Genomic DNA, 23124 nt, shown 5'->3' on the forward strand with positions numbered 1-23124 from the left:
TGTGTGTGTGTGTGTGTGTGTGTGTGTGTGTGTGTGTTATTTTGTGCTTTTGGAAATCCACACACATTCTGTACAGCATTCTGGGTTTGCTGAGAAGAAAATTTGATTTTGTGTCTTGCAATCTTTTTGGTGTTGAGTTGTACTTAATGGATGGTTGTGTGTAATGGTTGATTTTGTGGTCAGTAAACCGATGTTGATGTATGTTTTGGATCATTGTCCTGCTGGAAGATCCAACCACTGCCCATTTTAAGCTTTCTAGCAGAGGCAGTTAAGTTTTCAATTAATATCTGTTGATATTTGATAGAGTCCATGATGCCATGTATTCTAATAAAATGTCCAGATCCTACTATTAAAGAGCCACCACCATATTTAACCGTGGGCATGAGGTACGTTTCCATATGGTTACCTATCTGTGTGTGCCAAAACCACCTCTGGTGTTTATTACCAAAAAGCTCTATTTTGGTTTCATCTGACCATAGAACCCGATCCCATTTGAAGTTCCAGTAGTGTCTGGCAAGCTGAAGATGCTTGAGTTTGTTTTTGGATGAGAGTAGAGGCTTTTTTTTACTTAAAACCCTTCCAAACAACTTGTGGTGCTGTAGGTGACTTCATATTGTAGTTTTGGAGACTTTCTGACCCCAAGATGCAACTAACTTCTGCAATTCTCCAGCTGTGATCCTTGCTGATTTTTTTGGCATTTTGAACCATCCTCTTCACAGCGTTGAGACGATATAGACACGTCCAATTCCAGGTTGATTCATAACATTTCCAGTTGACTGGAACTTCTTAATTATTGCCCTGATGGTGGAAATGGGCCTTTTCAATGCTTGTGCTATTTATTTATAGCCACTTTACATTTTGTGAAGCTCAACAACCTCTTCCCGCACAGTACAGCTATATTCCTTGATCTAACCCATTGTTATAATGACTAAGGGAATTTGACCTATGTGTTACCTCATATTTATACCCCTATGAAACAGTAAGTCATGGTTGAACAATATCCTGTGCCTAGTCACCTAGGTGTACTAAAAAATTTTTAAAATATCAATGCGAATATATTTAAAATATATATTTTTTCCCATATGAATTCATAGGGACGCCAATAATTGTTGCACGCCTATATTTAACAAAGATATATTTCTTTTGATAAACTTGTGTTTTGTTTGCAATTGTTTGATATCCATGAGAGCAGAATATATTTGTGAGTTTTCTAATAAAAGATCAAAAGGTTAAACAATAAAGACATATTTTCAGCCTTCTTTACTCATTTTTACCAAGGGTGCCAATATTAGTAGAGGGCACTCTATGGGATTTTTTTTCATGTCTTTTTGTGGTCTTAATTGAGGTCTGTCCCCTTCCAAACCACTCTCCCCCATAATTTGCACTCTTCCCAACCCCGATTCTCTCTTTCTCTCTCCAGTCTCTCTTTTGATCACTCTCTCTTTACTGCACATGATTTTCCTTAATCCAACCCTGGCTCTAAAGCCTTCGCCTCTAATTCTGTCCACTAAGCTGATTTATTTCTGTGGGATTTTGTTTTTATTCCCTCCATGCTGAAAAGGCTTTTAAAGATCATTATGAGCATATAACCACATACATGCTGCTTCTTACATGCTGTTAACCACAAGCAACCAAGGAAATCAAGTGTTTAAAGTCACAATGAACACTGAATACAGTACAAATCTATCAGGTTTACATAATATTGTCTGTGTGTGTAGTAAGAGCTGGAAACTGTGACAAATTATAATACAAAAAAACAGCCACAAAAAAAAAATATGTAAGAATGTATATTTCTGACTGAAATGTGTGTACAGACATACATACATACATACACACACACACACACACACACACACACACACACACACACACACACACACACATATATATATATATATATATATATATATATATATATATATATATAAACACATACACAGAAAGCCTTACTGACTACAGCCCATCTGTTGCTTTGGACATATTATTGGATTATTGGCCCACCTCCCATAATACAATGTGTCTCAAAAGTCTCCCTGCATTGTGCATTATGTGTGTCATTATAATAGATTGTAATAATATTGTGAATTAGGTCTTCCATAAGGCCCAGACTAACCTACACCCACCTACCTCTTTAATAGGAACACCTATAGCCCATGCACACTCATGCAGTTATCCAATTAGCAAATCATCTGGCAGCAGCACAATCCATAAAATCACACAGATCCAGGTCCAGAACTTCAGTTAATGTTCACATCAAACATCAGAATAGGGAAAAGTGTGATCTCCGTGACCAACTATGGCATGCTTGTTGGTGTCAGATGGGCTGGTTTGAGTATTTCAGAAACTGCTGATCACCTGGGATTTTTCATGCACAACAGTCTCTAGAGTTTACACAAAATGGTGCAAAAACCAACAACAACAACAACAAAAAAACATCCAGCAGTTCTGCAGGCAGAGACACCTGGTTGATGCGAGAGGTCAAGTGTACAATAACCACTCTTTGTGACTGTGGTGAGCAGAAAAGCATGTCAGAACACACATCCTGAGGCAGATGGGAATATGGGGCTATCAAAGGTGCAGGCATTTGAAAAAATGTTGCCTGGTCTATCTATCTATCTGTCTATCTATCTATCTATTGTGAGTTGTCAAAAACAAAAAAAGAATATTTTCTGAATCTCTGAATATTTTCTGAATCTATTTTCTGAATCTCTGGTTTCATGGACATTTTGTAATAATTTTTTTGCCTTCAGGTGCTAAACTGTAGGAGTAAGTTCAATTTATGTGTAAACAGTTCAATTTATGTGCAATTATCTGGAGTTCTCAACATGAAAATGTGATTAAAACAAGCTCCCAATATTGCTCTTTCTGTCCTAAGGGGTTAATTTTACTCACTTCATGGATGGCCAGACCGTAAGTTTTCATTTTTCTTCGCTATTCAAATGTTAGCTTCAAATGATATGAACATGTGATCTACCTCTTTCCTTTATTGTGTATCTTTATAAAGATACACAATACTGTAAAAACACTCATTTACACTAGGAATATGTGCATTTTCTGGTTTCCTCTTGTTGAAACTAGTCTGCTAATTAGAGTTCTCTGAACATCCACTTCACTCGGTTTAATTAAGTATCTTAATAGCGTTAGTTTAATCTTAGCATAATTTAAATGCACAAATTGTCAATTAAATTACTAATAGAAATCTATCCACATGAAATATACCGACTAACTTGTGTGATTTAGCGAGTAGCCCGGTGTTGACCATTTCATTTTGCTACAGTAAGTACACCGGCGACCTTCAACAAAATACCTATTTTTAGGAAAGAAGTTCAACATAAAGAATGAAGGGCACGTAAAAGTCAAGGCTTTATTTCCTAATTGGTGTGATCATCAAGATGAGATGTCTCAAACATTTTAAAACAATAAAGGGAAAAAAAAATCAGATTTGAATGATCATGGAACGTATGAAAGAGTGCTTGTTGAATCTGGTGTTGTGTGATGGTGCATACACACACACACACACACACACACTACAGAGTATACAGTATTGATATTATTCATTGAAGCTGAACTGCATCAATGAACTTATTTTCATACACAGCACAGAAGCCTGTCTTAGGGCACAACTGTGATTGTCCTCAGGCAAGAGCTGAATCGATGTAAAACAATACACATGGATCACACACACAAAGCACACACACGACTGCGTTATATATTTATATAGTAAACGCTATGACTAGAGGTCAGTGTCAGTCATGGCTCCAGTGTCAGTCATGGCCAGCTCTTCTACAAGCACATTCAAAGAAAGTAAAATAGTCTATTACTGTATCTTTTATATACATTTCACAGAGTTACAATATTTTTTTTTCCACCTGTTTATTTACTATATTTTAATTAGAACAGTGTATATGTTGTTAGCTAGTTAAAACATATACAGTAGATGCATATACAAACATTTGGCTAATGTAGTGCTAATAGGTAACTAGAATAGAAGTCTCACACTTGGTTGATTCCTTGATGTCAATTGTTCTGTGTTCTTTGTGTATTTTGTTAATCGGGCCATTCTTTTGCCTAGCTAACTAGCGAATACAGTATAAGCTAGCTCATTACCGTTAATTAGAATTACCAAATATGTAACAACCTAGCATCCATGCTGACATCATGAAGACCATTTAAATAAAACAAACAAACAAACAAACAAACAAAAACAATGCATAATTAACTTTCAATCAAAAATTTAGGTAACAAGGATATTCAGTCAATATCCCAGTATGACTGAATATAAAGAAAAAAAAAAAAGAAATGAGAACTTACTTTTCTTCAGTTAATTTGGATGATGTAACTTCCTGTTGAGTATGTGACTTATTCCAAATATTATATTCCAAAAATTGCCAGTAGTTGGCTTGGCTACGCTCACTTGCCACTAAGTGTGAATATGTGTGTTGAATGGTGCAGGACAATGTACTGGCTTCCCATTTGGGGTGAATTCCCTCGCTTTGCTCACACTGTTTCCTGGATAATCCCTGGATAAACAGTAGTTACTGAAAAGAAATTATAAATCCATTTATAATTATAAATCCAATTATAAATAGTTCCAAAAGTCATATGGACTATTCCATCCATCCATCCATTTTCCATACCGGTCATGGGGAGCCTGGAGCCTATCCCAGGGAACTTGGGGCACACCCCAGGCGGTGCTAACCCACTGCAGGGAACAATTACACTCACACACTATGGACAATTTGGAAATGCCAATAGGCCTACAGCAGATGTCTTTTGACTGGGGGAGGAAACCAGAGTACCCTGAGGAAGCCCACGATGGGGAGAACATGCACTCCGAACTCCGCACACACAGGGCGGAGGTGGGATTCAAACCCCCAATCCCTTAGGTGCAAGGCAAACATGCTACATCACTCATTTGCAAACATGCAAACATCACTCATCCACTGTGACCCCTCCTTGGACTATTCCATGGCTATGGGATTATTAGAGGTAGAAGAGTGGTACAATATTTTACACATCCATAATCCACTATTCCCACAATTTATTGGCAATTTCCGTATATAGTCTCCTACTTGTTACATATTTGTGAGTTGCAAAAGTTGTAAAAAAAAAAAAAAAAAAAAAAAAAAAAGTCGCAAAAGTTAAGGTTAGGATTGGGGTGGCGTTAACTTTGTTAGTTTTGCTTGCAATTTAATTCCAAGCTTGATACCCTCATTAATCTTCGCCCTTATTATCTAGACATCTTCCAATCTTCCAAACCCTGGCATAACGTGTCCTTGGCGATCTGATCGTAAGTGGACAGCGCTAAGTACAGGTGCGAACAGGGTCCAGGTTGTCTCGGAAACACCCTGAGATTCGATCACTCAAACCCCCTTCATATAGGATGCATATGAGCACATAAGATTTGTAGTGTACACATTAAAGTGTCTCGATACGTCCCGGACAACCACGAAGGACCAAATAATCGACTGCAGCATTGCCCTGGTCAGAAAATGCGTAATTGTCACGAGATGATTTGTTTGGAAATCATATTGAACAGTAGAGTTCTCCATAACTAGGCTAATGGATACAGGCGTAGCTTCTTATCTTGTTTCAAATCTTATCTTTTGTTGACTCATGAGATATGCAGATTGGCAGCAGAATTTCAACTTGAAAGCAGACGTAGTGGAAGACCAATGTAATAAATGTGCACAGCACCCTTCCTCCAGCGGAAATGATGTGCGAAATTCGATCACTAGTGGCCACTGGAGACGCATTCAAAATGGCAGGTTTAAACGGCTGTCCTCTTGTGATCAGATCACTTTAGACGGATGTTAATACCAGATGTAAACAGGGATTTAGTTGGGACTCAGTTGGTAGCATGAATGTTTGTGCACCGATGAAACGATCCGAACATGTCTTCCAAACTGTTCAACAGGGAAAGAAAAGAAAGAGCGCTCTCAAAAATGACCACCTAGACAGTGTAACTGCTCTATAGGAGACAAAGCGGCTGTTCTGCTTTCTTGGCCGTGACCTGCAGAACTAATGCGTGATTGCACATCTCCCGAGGGCAGCATCAACAACAATTTATCGAAGCAACGGGGCCCGAAATGTTTCTGTCCATATAGCACCTGGCTTGAACGACGAACGACAAAAAAAAAGATCTCTCCAGTCTCTTTGGAGGAAAAGTCTATCTAATACAGCTGTCATGGGTGGTCTGGCCTCTGTCCTTTTTCCTCCGAGTAGACGTTAAGTATCTGAGAGCGAGCTTCTCGGTTCAGCAAACCCTAAACGGGATTTACACCCTGATTTCTTGGCTAACTGACAGCCGAGTCGAGACGTTGAGACAGAAAGACGCATAGGGGCAATCCCGTTGTCTTTCTCTTCCCTCATACTGCTGTCTTGTTTGCTACGAAGTAATAACTCGTAAATGAATTCTGAATGTAGGAACGTTCACACACCTAGAGGATATCATGAATAAATCCTCCTGAGCCACATCAAAACACTCCCTGATTCTGTTTTAATGTTTTGTTGACTTTCAGATGTTCCCCTTGCTCTTTTATTAATGTTGGATCTGCAGGGTAAACAGGGTTATGAAATGCGTGGAATGCAAAATAATCTGATGACACATCATCTTTTTAAAACATACAGTATACTGTCAGATTTTGCCACTAAAAGCTTCGGTCTAAGTAGGAGCAGAACTCCTGTGACACAGCTTGTGCATTCCTCCTCACACAAGGTGTGTGTGTGTACATGTGTGTGTGTGTGTGTTAGTAGGTGTGTATATGCATTGTTCGATGCTCAACGATTGCCAGCAAGGGCTTTCAAAGCTTCCATCCAGCCGAGTGTGCCTTACGCAGCGGGTGTCTCACAAACAAACACATAATCCAATGTGTAAATGAGGTCTCCAACATGATGCCTGTGTTCTCATTGCTTTCCACAACAGCTTCTCAGTGCGGAAACAATCAATCAAAGAATTATGTGTAAAAAAAAAAAAGTCTGAAGCAATTGGCTGAGCAATTATAATGAGTACATTTGAATTTTTTTTTTTTATAAAAAAAAAAAAAACAAGTTCCGTGGAAGACGCCTGCATTGTTTAGCACTTGTAACTTTTTTTTTTAATGTACAGTATTTGTCATAGTTAATGGATTTCATGACCATCAGGTATGGGACGTGTTGTAATCGGAAACTAATGGCCCAACATGACGTGGAGTCACTATCACTAATCAGAACCTGATTATTTTCTTATAAGAGGACATCCTGAAGTGTTTCATTACTCATTGTTTACAATTTCTATTCATAAAAGAACATGTCATAATTGTATCTGTATAGTAAAAATAACAAGTTAGTTCCTGTTATCACTTGTGCAAAAGCAGCTATCAATTCCAGTCATTCCCTCACCAGATTCTCTTACTTGAACTTAATACGACAAAAAAATGCAGGTTGTAGCATGTCACGTTATCAGGAATCTTTACTGCTGCAAAGCACTGACACTGGAGACTCCTTCCATCCATCCACCCATCTTCAACTGCTTACTCCTTTTCAGGGTCGCTGGGGAACCTGGAGACTATCCCAGGAAGCATCGGGCACAAGGCAGGGTACACCCTGAACAGGATGCCAATCCATCACAGGGCACAATCACATACACACTCACACACCCATTCATACACTACGGACACTTTAGACATGCCAATCAGCCTACCATGCATGTCTTTGGACTGCGGGAGGAAACCGGAGCAGCCGGAGGACACCCCCGCAGCACGGGGAGAACATGGCCACACACATGGCCCCGGAGGGGCTCGAGACCCGGACCCTGGAGGTGTGAGGCAAACGTGCTAACCTCTAAGCCACTGTGCACCTGGAGACTCCTTCCAAAAATGTTAAATAAACATATCCTCAGAGAAAACTTTGCCATATCAAAGATTACACTTTTTTTTCCGTATACATCCAACATACATGGCCCCTGTGTAAAGCAAATAAAACACCCCCTCTACTCTCAATTCCTACTCAGAAAGTCGGGAACTCAAAGTTCATCACGTCAAATCAACACAGCTGCGCACAGCGTCAACAGAAATCAAAGTAGCATGTAGTTACTTTTAAACGAATTACACTGTCTGTACTTTAGATTGCCATTTTGAGGAAATAAATAAATATAGATCACTCATCACAGTTATTTAGATTGCTGCGTTAAGCACCAAGATGAACATTGAGGCGTCCGTGGTTTCTTTTTTATTTTTATTTTATCATTTTAGAAAATGACGTATTTCCGAATTCCAACTTGCAGCTGAAACTGCTGTTAGAGTTGCAGTTATAGAAAATTCATCAACACCCTCTGACCAATCAGAACTGAGCCTTGTGGAATGAAGATCAATACTTATCAGTGTATTCAAACATTTTGTTTTCTAGCATCCAAACTATAACTCGGGGGGGGGGGAAAAGGTACTGGCTGTGAAAAAAAAACAGTCCTTATTTTTTCTCTCTCTCTTTAAGGACAGAAAATGCCACACGTGTGTGAAAAATCTGAAAACACAAACTCAACATGTCAAGACATTCCCATGACATGAAACTAACTGTTACAAAGTTATGATACTGGAGACTTCTTCCATAAATGCTACATAAACATCTGAGAGAAAGTTTACCAAACCTCAATGATATATATATATATATATATATATATATATATATATATATATATATATATATATATATATATATATATATATATATATATATATATAAAACAATAAATATATTGTGTATATGTATATATATATATATATATATATATATATATATATATATATATACAATATATTTATTGTTTTTTATTGTCCTGTCACATAAAATAAATCTAAATGCTTATTCATTTTTATATCTGTTAATACTGTATAACTTAATCTGCCCTGATCAAATGATGTTTTTTTATGCTCTGTTTTTTTTTTCTTTTCTTTTCAACCATTACCAAAATCCCCAAAACATTATGAAAGCCCACTTGTGTCGCACATAAGAAGACTAAAAATATCATTTCCATTTTCACCTCCTCTTTATTGTCATCAAGCCCAGTTTGAGGATGTGAGGCGAGATGAATCATGGGCTTAAAGCCCTGAAACGTGGTGCATCTCATAGGAAGAGCTCCACAGTGTGCTCTCGCTGCCTCGCGAGAGGCGTCTTAAAGGGGAAAATGGGTTCTGTCCTGCTTGCCGCGAGAAGGAGAATGACTCGCAGGGTATGGCGCTGTGACTGGACTGCTAATCGCAGACTTAGCGGCCACAGCAGGTGGACACAAGAAGCAACAGCATCCCGGATTTAAGGATGAACCAAACACACCAGTTGGTCTGTTTAAAAAAAAAAAAAGTGAGAAAATTATTTTGTTCAGCCAAGAAATAGAAAAGAACATAATTGCAGATGGAAATCAAGTAATTTTTTACTTCTAAAAAAAGTCTAAAACAGTCAAAAGTGTGAATATGCTTTCATGAGATCTACTCATAGAAAGGTTTTATTGTGTGTACATTTCCACTACTATAATGAAGATAAATAACATGTATTGAATTTTGAACTTATCAACCAACTTCATGAAGAGGAGGCTTTTCTTAAAAATCCCAAAGAGCCCAAGCTCCTAACCATGTACATGCATGTTTTATATCAACAAATTCTTTGGGGGAAAAAATGTAATTGAAAGTAAAACTACATTGTATGGCCAAAGGTATGTGGACACCTGACCATCACACCCATATGTGGAAGCACACAATTGTATAGAATGTCTTTGTATGATGTAGAATTTCAATTTTGCTTCACAGGAGCTAAGTTACCAAAACCTGTTCCAGCATGACAATGCCCCTGTGCACAAAACAAGATCAAGAACAAGAAGACATAGTTTGCCAAGGTTGGATTAGAAGAACTTGAGTGTCCTGCACAGATCCCTGACTTCAGCCCCATTGAACACCTTTGCAATATTTTGCAGTTCTTCCATTTTTTCTTGCAAAAGCATTCTATCTCTGTCAAATAGGCTGGGTCCTCTTCAGGTCACCCCAAATTTTTTTATTGGATTTAGGTCTGGACTCCGGCTGGGCCGTTCCAAAACCTTGAACTTGTTTTGGTGAAGCCATTCCTTTGTTGATCTGGAGGTTTGCTTCAGGTCATTGTCATGCTGAAAGGTGAATTCCTCTTCATCTTAAGTGTTTTAGCAGAAGCCTTAAGGTTTTGCACCGGAATTGACTGGTATTCATGATTCCCTCCACCCTGATTAAAGCCTTAGTTAAAGAAAAACTGATTAGAAATACTGATTAGTTCCAGTTAAAGAAAAACAGACCCAAAGTATGATGCTGCCACCACCATGCTTCCCTGTGGGATGGTGTTCTTTTGGTGATTTGGTGTGCCAAACATATCTTTTGGTATTATGGCCAAAAAGTTCAGCTTTGGTCTCATCAGACAAATAACACATTATTCCACATGGTTTTGGGAGATTTGATGTATTTTTCATTTATTTTTTTGTTAAAACAGGCTTCTGCCTTGCCACCCTACCGCATAGCCCAGAGATATGAAGAATTCAGGAGATTGTTGTCACATGTAGGGAGCAACCAGTACTTCCCAGAAATTGCTGCACCTCATTTAATGTTACTGTAGGACTCTTGGCACCCTCCCTGATCAGTTTTCTCCTGATCTTCTCATCAATTTTAGATGGACATCCTGTGACAGTGGTGTCACTGTTGTGCCATATTTTCTCCACTTATTGATTATAGTCTTTACGGTGTTCCATGGTATATCCAATGCCTTGGGGGAAAAAATTGTAATCCTCTCCTGATTGATATTTTTCAACAGATCCCGTACCTGCTTTGTAAGCTCATTGCGGCCCATAGCTTTTCCAGTTGGATGTTACCAAGAAGATGTCAGGAGAATCCTATAGGAAAAGCTGTATTTTATTTGGGGGTAATCAGTCACTTTAATTGATGGCAGGTGTACACTAATTAGTATTTAACATGAGCTTGAATGTGATTGGTTCATTCTGAACACTGACACATTGCTAATTATAAAAGCATATGCACATTTATGCAAGCTGGGTGTGGGTATACATATATATTATACATATATATATATGTTGTAGGGATTTTAGCCAGCGGTGGGCGGAGCACAGACACACAGGAGGTTTCAATGTTATGGGGATTTATTCAAGACAATCGGTGAACCGGGGTGCGCGTGTGGGTGTGTGTGTGTGTGTGTGGGTTGAAGGGCGATCAGCTGTCGGCGGTTACTATATATATATATATATATATATATATATATACACACACACAGGCTTGAGGAGTAACGGAATACATGTAACAGTATTACGTAATCAGGATACAACAAAATGGTAACTGTAATCCGTTACATTTACGTCAAAAAAACAAAGTGAACAGATGACATTTTTCAAACATTTTCTCATTTAAAACTGAATAAATGAAACTTTTGCAGACTGCATTTGCAACAAAAATGTTACACTGCAAATGATATTTTTGCTGAGATCGCCACTGGCGACAATATAAATTTACAAGTTATGATTTTAAAATGTGCATTTACACTCTTTTTCAATCGTGTGTTCTGTGAGAAGTAGCCTGTCACATAATTTATTGTGGTTCAGTGGGGAAAGAAAGTTTCGACAAGTTCAAATTCATCCAGAGCAGCAAAATACAAGTGAGGATCAGCTTTCCGCATCAGAAAGACGTTAAAATGAAAAAAAATCAGACTTTTTCAAACAATCCTCAACTCTGTCGAGCCCCAATGCTGATGGCACACTTGCTAATAAAAAAGCAGGCTCCAGTTGTCCCAGCATGAGAGAGAGAGAAAACGACAGAGACACAGTGGATCATCTTTCTGTGTCAATCAATGAAAGTCCAAGTAAAAGTTCAGAAAGGCATTGTAAGACTTCTTGGATTCAAGAGTTTCAATGGCTGAGATATGGTATGATCATTGCACACAGAAAATGTTTTTTGACTTTTGAAGAAAAATTGACTGGATAAGCGCAAGACGTATGACAACGACACAGCATGTGTTTTGAGCAGAATGCATCTAGTTGAGATATTGCTTGTCCTACCAGTTTTGGCTGCTAAGTGTGAACGCGGCTTTTCAGCTCAAAACAGGATCAAATCAAAAGTGCGCAATTCAACCTTGGAAGACTTGATCAGTCTCAGCACAGAGGGCCCATCACTTGAACAGTTTGATCCTGAACCATGTGCCTTTCTTCAACACAGAGGAGGAAGAGTTCAAACTACACTCGTTGGCCAAGTGATGCTGACATAATTACAGTCAATGACACTGGCTCAGATTCTGTGTAAAGAACAATTCTTTGTGACTATATACTGTATAGTTCTCAAGCTGGAAATGATGTTCAGTTCCCACTTTAAGAGAACTTGGATGAAAATGCTGATGCTGTAATAAGAGGTACACACATGACAAATTGATTGACAGTAAGTGTTTTTAAAATGTGAAATGTAAGTTCATTCTTATGCAAGAATCATTTGGTGCCTGTTTTTTTTGTTGTTGTTCTAAGAGCCAATGGCTCCTTAATAGATTTATTTTGTCTGGAGTTATGTCATCATTTTAACATAACACAATATAGACAGCTGCATGATTATAGTTCTGGTTCTCTCTTGCCAGCTGTAACTGACATGAGCAACACATTTTTTTGTTTTATTAAAACAAATCCAAATATTGAACATGTTTTTAATAATACTTTTAAGATCACATTGCTTTTGCTCTTGACTTTATTTACATGTGTGATCTTGAAGTAGCCCAAATGTAATCAGATTATATTACTATCATACTGTGATACTTGGATTATGTTACTGATGACATTTTCTATGAAGTAATTTGTAACTGAATACATTTTTAAAGTAACCCTTCCAACCCTGAATAGATAGATAGATAAACAAAGACAAAACAGACTGACAGATTGTCAGACAGTTAGATAGATAAATAGACAAAGACAGACAGACAGGCAGACAGACATAGATAGACAGACAGAATGATAGATAGATAGATAGATAGATAGATAGATAGATAGATAGATAGATGTGTCCTAACTTCATTTGTGCATGCCAAGGACACCCTGTCCTCATTTTCAGAGCAGATCTATACACGTTAACAGACGTTACTCTTCAGAGAGATGGTGGTCGTATCCCATATCAACTACTGACACACAGCTGACTGGCCCCTGGTCAGGTGCCTCATGTTGCAGTTAACATCACTTAATAACTGTCACGCTCAATTACATCTCCTGCCACAGGTGATGTGCTTTCTCCATGTGGGACGCTCGGGGAGATTATCTGCTCTAAACAGCAGCGGCTGGAAATATGCTTGGATAATACAGTATTGTGTAATTAAGGCTATAATGGAGTTAATATACATTCTTATAAATATTTTATAGAAAGCAACAGTTATTTAAGGTGACATTTGAGGTAGCATTTCAATTGCAAAAAAGTAATAAACTTATTTTCATTTGTCTTAAAATCAACCATATGCATGTATCACACATGTATCATAATGATTCAAGTTATTGTAGCTGATTGAGGTGGCCTGATGTTTTGTGTTCCAGCTCGTTTATATGTTTATTGTTCTTATTTATTTAAATTTGCTAAAATTTAAATAACTCAAATTTAAATAACTAAAAACTCAAATGTTATATATACATGTATACATCTATATGTATATGTATACATATATATATATATGTGTGTGTGTGTGTATATATATATATATATATATATATATATATATATATATATATATATATATATATATATATATATACACACACACACAGTATCTCACAAAAGTGAGCACACCCCTCACATTTTTATAAATATTTGATTATATATTTTAATGTCACAACACTGAAAATATTGACACTTTGGGCCCAATTTGGACATTTTCACCTAGGGGTGTACTCACTTTTGTTGCCAGCGGTTTAGACATTAATGGCTGTGTGTTGAGTTATTTTGAGGGGACAGCAAATTTACACTGTTACACAAGCTGTACACTCACTACTTTACATTGTAGCAAAGTGTCATTTCTTCAGTGTTGTCACATTAAAATATATAATTTTTTTTTTCAAAAATGTGAGGGGTGTACTAACTTTTGTGAGATATTATATATATATATATATATATATATATATATATATATATATATATATATATATATATATATATATATATATGTTTATTAATAATTAATAGAATTACAAATGTATACTCAAGGTGTTGTAAGTGAAGTTGCAGCATGATATTTAGCTTCATAGTCATTTTATATGATTAAAAAAAAGACAATAACATTTTTATGCATATAATACAAAATTTTACATTTATTTATTTAGAAACAAAAACAGTAATAATAAGCATCATCATCATCATCATCATCATCATCATCAAAACAACAACATCACACACTGTTCAATCTGTAATGCAGTTAGTATTAAAATATTTAACAGTCAAGAAGGAGCGCCTCACTGTGAATATAGCATGCCTCGGGCATTTGTTTTTCCTTATTAATATGTGTTTCTAACCTTCAGACCAGATCCAGATCCATTTTTCATCAATTTATTTTTACAAATCTGCTTCTAACCACCACAATACCCTACCATTCTTCAGTGAAAGCAAGCAGTACTGAATTTACAATTTTTTTACCTCAGCACTCGCATCTCAGTCAGGTGGGGAGCTTGCTTGTTTCTGTATTTATAAATAAAAAAATAATGTAAATTTTTGACAAGGGCTTCATCCAAGGAATCACTAGCACATTCATCAAAGTGGCAAGATTAGCAGATATTTGTGTGTGTGTTCTGATGAATATCAATTTATCCTGGAGATCACGCCAGCACCTGAAATGGAAATTTGCATAAATCCAGAGCAAAAAAAAGAAACAATTTATTAACTAAGCAATATGTCAAAAGTTGCACAGGAAAGCAGATAAAAATTCAACTGAAAATAAACTGTAGTTGGGTTAAGTGCACTCTTTTTTTTTTTCTTTTTTTTCTTTTTTTTTTTTTTTTTTAGCAAAAATAATTACTCAGGATTTAGAAGTATTCTTGCTAATACCTGGATTTGAGCAGACTGCAAAAATAAGCAGTCCAATAGTCCAAGTGGTATTAGAGACATTGAATTTAAAATTTCAAAAGTATAAACCATCAAATCATGTCAAATTTCTGCAATGAGACTTATCAATATTTTCTTCTTAATCCTATAATCAGCCCAATTACTTACCAAAACCAACTGGCAGCTTTTCATGATGTTGTTTAGCATCATGTACTGTATACCACTGCACCACTAAATTCCGGATTCTGATTCGTCAGAAAATGTTTCATTTTCCAGAACAGCAACACCAACAGTAGTTCAAATCACAGGTTTATATTAATACACTCATTTCTATAGTAACAACTCATTCATACGGACTTGCATAATGGGTTTTTTAAGTCTCCAGTGTCAGTGCTTTGAAATAGTTTTTCCACCACATGAAAGTCTTCAGAGACTCTTTCCAGACACTTACCAGTTTCTTGGTAAACTGCATTTTAATGTTTTCTTTACTTAAAGACAGAGAAAAAGACAGGCTGGTGAAGAAATGACCATGACAATAGTGTTTATAGCTGCTATAAAGTAGCGCGTCATTCAATAATTAATAAAAAAAATAGTATTTATTTATTTATTGTTGGTTATTTTCCTATTACAGCACATTTATAGCTGACTTTGAAGATCACAATTCCAAAACTCGTCGATTCCTGTAGTGAAGTACAATACAGTCCATTCATTATTTGCTCTACAGGAACTGTGCAGTAGAGCATCTCTTGATGAGTAACAAATGTGTATTTTCCTACTAAATTCCACCAGACTATCTGCACAGCCTGAAGCAGACCTCATCACCCTCCTCCTCTTCTGTACTGATAGTATGTAATAACTGTATATGAATGTGTGCAACAGCCTGCGACACCATTAATCCAAACAAAAGCACTCTGCAAAAATTCTGTACGCTTCTTTAATTATCCAGTACTGACAAATTGAGATAACGGGTAAGCCATATATAATAGGCCTAAAGCTTATTTAAAATGGGGACCATACTGTGCAATGCCATTACAGCAAAATAAAAGTAATATTGATTGAGCAGAAATGACAATAATGTTGATTTACACATGTAGGAGTTCAGTTTAACGCTTCTGTATATTGAGTATTGGTGTGTACAAATTGCCACAAAAAAAAAGTGTATGAGAGTGGAAATCTGTTTTTCTGTATCTAAATAGATTTCCTTCATATGTATGATCTTGGGTTTGTTCAGAGATCCTGAAGAACATGGGTTAGATTGACAGCTCTGTGCTTCAGTTCCTAAAAGGTTGCGAGTTCAAAAGTTAAGACAAAAACTTTTGTAAGACAAACAAACAAAAATCTATTTTTTCAAAAGCTGCAGGCTATCTGACTTTACTAATCTTTACGCATATGACCTTTAATTTTTTTTCCAGTGTGAGTGAAATTGAAGAAAAATGTTGGCATTATAAAAGCATACTTCAGAGAATCTTTTATTGACAGTAAATACTAAAAATAACCAGATAATATCTATAACTACTATAAAAAGTATAAATAACATTTTAACATTTAAACTTAAATAATAGAAATATATTTTTAAAAAGAAAGAGCAAAATGTTATACTATGTCATGGACAATTCTGATAATTCTGCTCCAGAGCTTTTCTCACCAATCTTTAAAATAAACAGACATAATTTTAGAAAATAAAAATAAAAATCTACTGCATTTGAGCAACTAACCTTTCCTCTATCAGAAACCATTCCAATCAGAAGATGTGTAAGAATTAAGAAGGTTAAGGCACCGTTAAAGAAATAGAGCAATTTAAATTGCTCTCAATCTGCAGGTAATCTGTCGTCTTTCATATCCTGCTGCCCCGGTGTAGGACCTCAATGCGCAAGCAGCATATATAACTCAAAAAATAGAATCATAAAACAATGGACCCACTCAGCCAGAAAAACCAACAGAAAGCTCTGGACCAAATGTACAAACTAACGTCACTCATTTAGCTATAGGAACCATAAAGTAATAAATCTTCACTCAAAGACACTGAAGAGCCACTTAATTACTTCCTGTTTGCGCTTGCCTTATCTCAGCTATCTTGCAACAATAGGGCAACTGTTAGGGCACGTTTACACGACAACAATGCACTAAAAATGTAAAAGTTTTTCCTTTGCATTTTTGAAAAGTTTCACGTACAACCGCAACGTTGTCAAAACTATTCTTACTCACACGGATCCATGAAAACGACTAAAAACGCTGTGTTATGCATGACAGGTCAGTAGTTGGCGATGAGTTTGAACCCTTAGAGGGCTGGACTAGGCAGAAAGGGTTAAAATCCAATGACACCAAAGTAACCTAGCTCAGAGTCAGACCATTCAGTGAAGAAGTGTTCCAGGTCAAGCATACCTATTGGAACTAATGAGGCCCTTGAACAGTTGTATCAGGTATGCTTAAAACAACACCTGTTCTGCATATTTGTGCTGTTGTGAGGGATTCTATTCAGGGGTTGAATAATTTTGAAACTGGAGAAGTCATAATAAGTTGCATTTTCAGTTGAATTTGGGGAAACCACTTGAAGCAGTCATTGTGTTGAACTATTTCAGTTGCTTTTGTTTGATTTGTTCATTGCAAACAGCTGAAATCTGTACATTTTGACAATAAACCTGATTTGCAATGGGGGTTGAATAATTTTGATTGCAACTGTATGGTTATTAGAATGGCACCAGGCAAAAGTTCCAGCATCATCTCCTTGGCCAATACAGATCACTGAGTATCACTTTCATCCAATCATCCACACTCCATGATTGCTTCTCTTTAGCCCACTGTAAACTTGTTTTCTTCTGTTTAGGTATTAGTGCTGGTTTTCATTTGGCTTTTCTATACTTAAATCCCATTTCATTCAGCCGATTCCTTACAGTTCTGTCACAAACACTGACTCCTGATCCTGACGCATTGGCATCTTCCTTGGTCTACCTGTATATTTTCCTTTTATAACCTTCCCATTTTGTTTATACTTGCACCAAATTTTTGACACAGCTGACTGGGAACAACTAACATCTTTTGCCACTCTCCATGTCGGATTTCCTTCTTGAAGGAGTTTTATAATCCTTTCCATTGTTTCAATTGACAACTGACTTGTTGGGGCCATGTTTCATTTGAAAAGGTCTAAGGTTAAGGTCTGTAAGCACTATTTTAAGGTCTATAAGAACTCTCTTTTTACTACAGACTTTTAAAATGTGCATTTTTAGACTTGTGCTGGTATTTGTTTTAGAAACACAAATGACAAGGTGATTCCATCATTTTTTCCTCAACACTGAGTGATTCCATATTTTTTTCCTCTACTTGATCTGGGGGAAAAAATGCCATTAATTAAAATAATTTAACTTAATTTGTTTCACAAAGCCAGAATGTTCAGCTATTAAACAAAAATAGTTTTGTGTCATATCTGCCATTTGTTTATTTGCAATAAAATAAAAAAGCCAGGTGAACATCCTCTAAGTGTAGTGATTCCATCATTTTTGCCAGGGCTTATATTATATAAATTCACCAAAATACCACTAATTGTATATGATATTCATTTTGAAATGCTGTCAACGTCTTTTTTGTTATGAAAATCAGCATCAAAGACAAAATAAAAAGCTCACATTTACTCATCACATCAGGGGAACATATACAGGCTGCAATCACACATTAGTCGATTTTAGAAAGTCCATGGCTCGAAGATTCAGGTGGAGATAGCTTAGTGTCATGAATGCTAGTGTCAACAGACATGACCGCAATCAACAGGCGCCGGAGATAATCTGTGAACGGTGTGTTTTATCAAATTCAGGGTCAAAACATGCAGAAGGGGTCAAAACACCAGCAGAGTTACTGTACATACGTCCATAATCAGTAACCAAAAGAGCTACATAACAAGTTTAAACCTTGTGCGCCCCCAAGGTCCAATAAATCATTTTTAAATAAAATAAAAAATATATAGATTTTTCCCCCGCATGGCCTTGGCTTATTTTCTGGGAAGAATATGTACAAGATTTTTTCCCCTACATAGCACTCACATTTACATCCCTTATAAGATCATTTACAGCCCTTATCAATGATTGAAAAGAGTACTTTAAAAAACCCACAAGTTTATGTCAAAGACACAAGGTAAGCATTGTGCCCCTTCATATCCAGAGAAGAGAACAAGTCCCATGGTCCTGAGCATCTGCAGTCATTGGGAGATGGATTTGGAAGGAGGATCCTGCTACCCAGCTGCACATCCCAGACGGTGAGTGTGTGTGCACATCTTTGAACATTTTGAAAGTATTAGATATCTAACAAAAAATTTTCAACATTTTAAGTTGCAGCTGGTGGCAAAAAGTGGAAATGTTGCCAGGAGTCCATACCAACAAAGGACACAAACACCTTCTACATGTACCAAGTGCAGCAAGTACAGCTGTAACATACACACTTGTGAGATTATGTTCATCAAGTGCTGTGGAGACAGACAAATTCAGCACATTCAAATGTGCTTGCTTTTCCAGTACTCAAGATAATTACTCTAGTTTGTTTACTGTACACATGAATGCATAGACACATTGTTCTCTTTTTTATCCAATGCTATTTCAGAAAAAAAGCTTCCTTTTGTGTAAGCATAAATGAATTCAAAATACAGATTTAATTGAACAAATTAGTTTCTTCTTTATAGCTGTTATTTGTTTTCTCATATCTAATACTACTTTAAATATAGTAGTATTAAAGATTTTGAATAACAGTTAAAACACAATAGTTACCAATAGTCATGAAAACATTTTCTCACTTTGATAGATTTGATAAGAAAAATATAATTTATGCTACAAGTGGATTGTTGATTCACTGCTTATATCATACAAAAACAGATAATTATTCCATTGTTAAAAGTGATCTTGCAAGGCAAATTTCAAACATTAAACAGATTTGTCATTATTATTGTTTGTAAGGGTGTTAGAGACCATATATACACTGGAAATACGTCTTTTCTGGATGTCTGTTGTGTTTTAAACCCCCAGTTATTGATCAATCTGACCTGTCGAAGACCGCCAGTGGGAGCAAAATTGAAGGCCGCAGGTTAAATAAGGAGAATGGCTGGATGATTCCATGAGAGGAGTCTTGTTGTGTCCTTCAGATATTATATTAATAATTATGTAAGACATTTTTAAACATTGGTAAAGTGTCCTTCACAAGATCATATCTGCATGTATCTCCAAGATCCTAGAAAAGATCTAAGCACAGCAGCTATGCTCGTACCTACAGAGGAATAACAATCAGGAAATGTAGGATTTAGGCATCATCATAGCACAGAGACAGCGCTGGTTAATGTGGTAAATGACCTACTACTGGCCTTTGATCAGGGTTGGGTCTCCTTGCTTGTGTTATTTGAACTTAGTGTAGCTTTTGATACCACTGATCATACTATTCTCCTTGATAGACTAGAAAACATTGTTGGCATTAAGGGAACGGTCCTCTCCTGGCTCAGGTCTTACGTGACTGATCGTTATCAGTTTGTAGATGTAAATGGTGACTTTAATCATACTAGGTAAAGTTTGGTGTTCTGCAAGGTTCTGTTTTAGGACCACTACTTTTTACTTTATATATGCCACCTCTGGGTCAAATTATTCGTAAACATGGAATGAGCTTCCACTATATATACCCCGCCTTTTGCCCAATGCTCCCAATAGGCTCCAGGTTCCCCGTGACCCTGAAGGATAAGCGGTGTAGAACATTGATTGATGGATGGATATATATATATATATATATATATATATATATATATATATATATATATAACCCCAGTTGCAAGAGTTGAATGGCACTGCAATTACGGAATCACGCAAAAATCCTGTTTGAATTATTGTTCACTGTCAATAATTGTATTATTATTATTATTATTATTATTATTATTATTATTATTATTATTATTATTATTATATGTCAGACTGTTTGTTGATTCAGTTGTCTTTTTATTGTATAAAACTCTAAAGAATTTTATGACCTGTATTCATTTTCAGATCCACCCACACACGTCTCTGTATACGCTTGTCCTCCAACGTCCCCCAAGTCCCAACGCACATGTTGTAATTTACACATACGACACTTCTCAGATAGGCCTGACTGTCAGCCGTCTCCCCTGAGCCACATCAAAATATTCTCCAGCAGAGATGAAGATAAATCAAAGCTTCATTTCTCATTTAACTTTGCTACATATAGTGGTTTGTATGTGTGTGTGAGTGTGTGCACCCTCTACATGCACAGTGCCCTCCATTAATATTGGCACCATTGGTAAATATGAGCAACGAAGGCTGTACAAAATTGTCTATATTGTTTAACTATAAACAATATTACACTGCTCTCACAGATATCGAACAATTGCAAACACAACACAGGTTTATCCATATGAGTTAAATATAAGTGTGCAACAATTATTGGCACCCCTATAATATAATATAATATATATATATATATATATATATATATATATATATATATATATATATATATATATATGTATATATATATACACACACACACACACACACATTGTGTGTGTGTGTGTGTGTGTGTGTGTGTGTGTGTGGATGCTTCTATCTATCAATAACTTCACCACAAAATCATTTCCTTTGTAGAAAAAAAGAGAGAAAACTCTGCCTTTGATTGGCCATAAACAATTTCTTTATTTCTTTATGAAGTTATGAGTAATACACTATAAAGCATATACAAATGGATTATATTACAAAGTTAATTAAGACAGCTTGAATGAGTAAATGTAATTATTTTCTCATAAAGTGTCTGAGTGTGAGTGCACTGTGTCTGAAGAGAACATTAGCAGTCAGTAAAAGGATGCACCATTCTGAATTCAGCTCTTAGTTTCTCTTAAAGTGTTTGATCGCAAACATTTTACTTTGATCTTCACATACTTCATACTGTTGAGGAATACTAAATGTGTCAGAACTGAAGAATAGAGCTCAGATAACATCTGCTGTAATGTAGCCTGACCTTTATCAGGGCCAAGAAGAGATAAGGACTTACATTAGACTTAAGCACCAGCAGTCAACCAACTTCACACATGAAAGACAAATTATTCAGGATGTACACTATCAAAGCTGTGTTTGAAAGAGCTCACCAAATAACATCAGCTCATCAGTTTGTTTGGAAGGCAGTCTTCAGATGTGTGCTTCTCAGCCCTCGTCATGCAGGGTTGTGTTTTCTGCTCTAATCCAAATAAACACAAGTCAAAGTCTGCTTTATTATGATTATACATATCACACAACAAAATGAAGCAGTGAGGCTTTCAGTGATACGTCACACAGTGTGCACAAGACACAAAGTTACATTAAGACAAAAGTGAATAAAAGCAAACTTTTAAACACAAAGTGGAAACCTAAACACAATGGGGGAAACAAGAAAACAAAGCAATAAATAAGAAGAAAACAAATCTAGAATCTTTAGAAACCTAAAGATAACAGCAACAACAACAATGGCAACATGTACAACAACAACAACAACAACAACAACAACAACAACAATAATAATAATAATAATAATAATAATAATAATAATAATAATAATAATAATAATAATAATAATTGAAGCTGCAGGCAATATTTTTGGATGCCAGGCACCCAGATTCGGTGAGCGGCATATACAATTGTACTTACAATTGTTGCCTAAGCAATCACAGGAAAGCAGAGCCATAATGTTAGGTAAAGGTATTCTAGAGTTATTTGACATTTCAGTCATGATGTGCATGTTTTGACCATGAAAAATGGTGGAATTCTCTGACTGCAGGAAGAAAAGTCTAGATGAACAAATGGTCATCAGGGCGGCATTGCTGCTGCATCTGCCGCCACTGCTGTGACCTGTGGTGTTGTTTGTTGCTGCTTTGACCTGTGGTCATGATCGGTACTACTTTGACCTGAAAATTGTTTTCTTCTTGCAATTTAAAAACACCTGAGATAGTTGTTTTTTCTCATTAGTCTGGGACCTTTTCCCCACTTTGTGCAAGTATCTGAACCAAACTTATATCAGTATTATATTGTTTGTATATTTATTGAAAATTGGTCAGTAAAAATGCTATTTCATATGAAAC

This window comes from Ictalurus punctatus, chromosome 21 (genome assembly GCF_001660625.3).
Source record: "Ictalurus punctatus breed USDA103 chromosome 21, Coco_2.0, whole genome shotgun sequence".
NCBI lineage: Eukaryota > Metazoa > Chordata > Actinopteri > Siluriformes > Ictaluridae > Ictalurus > Ictalurus punctatus.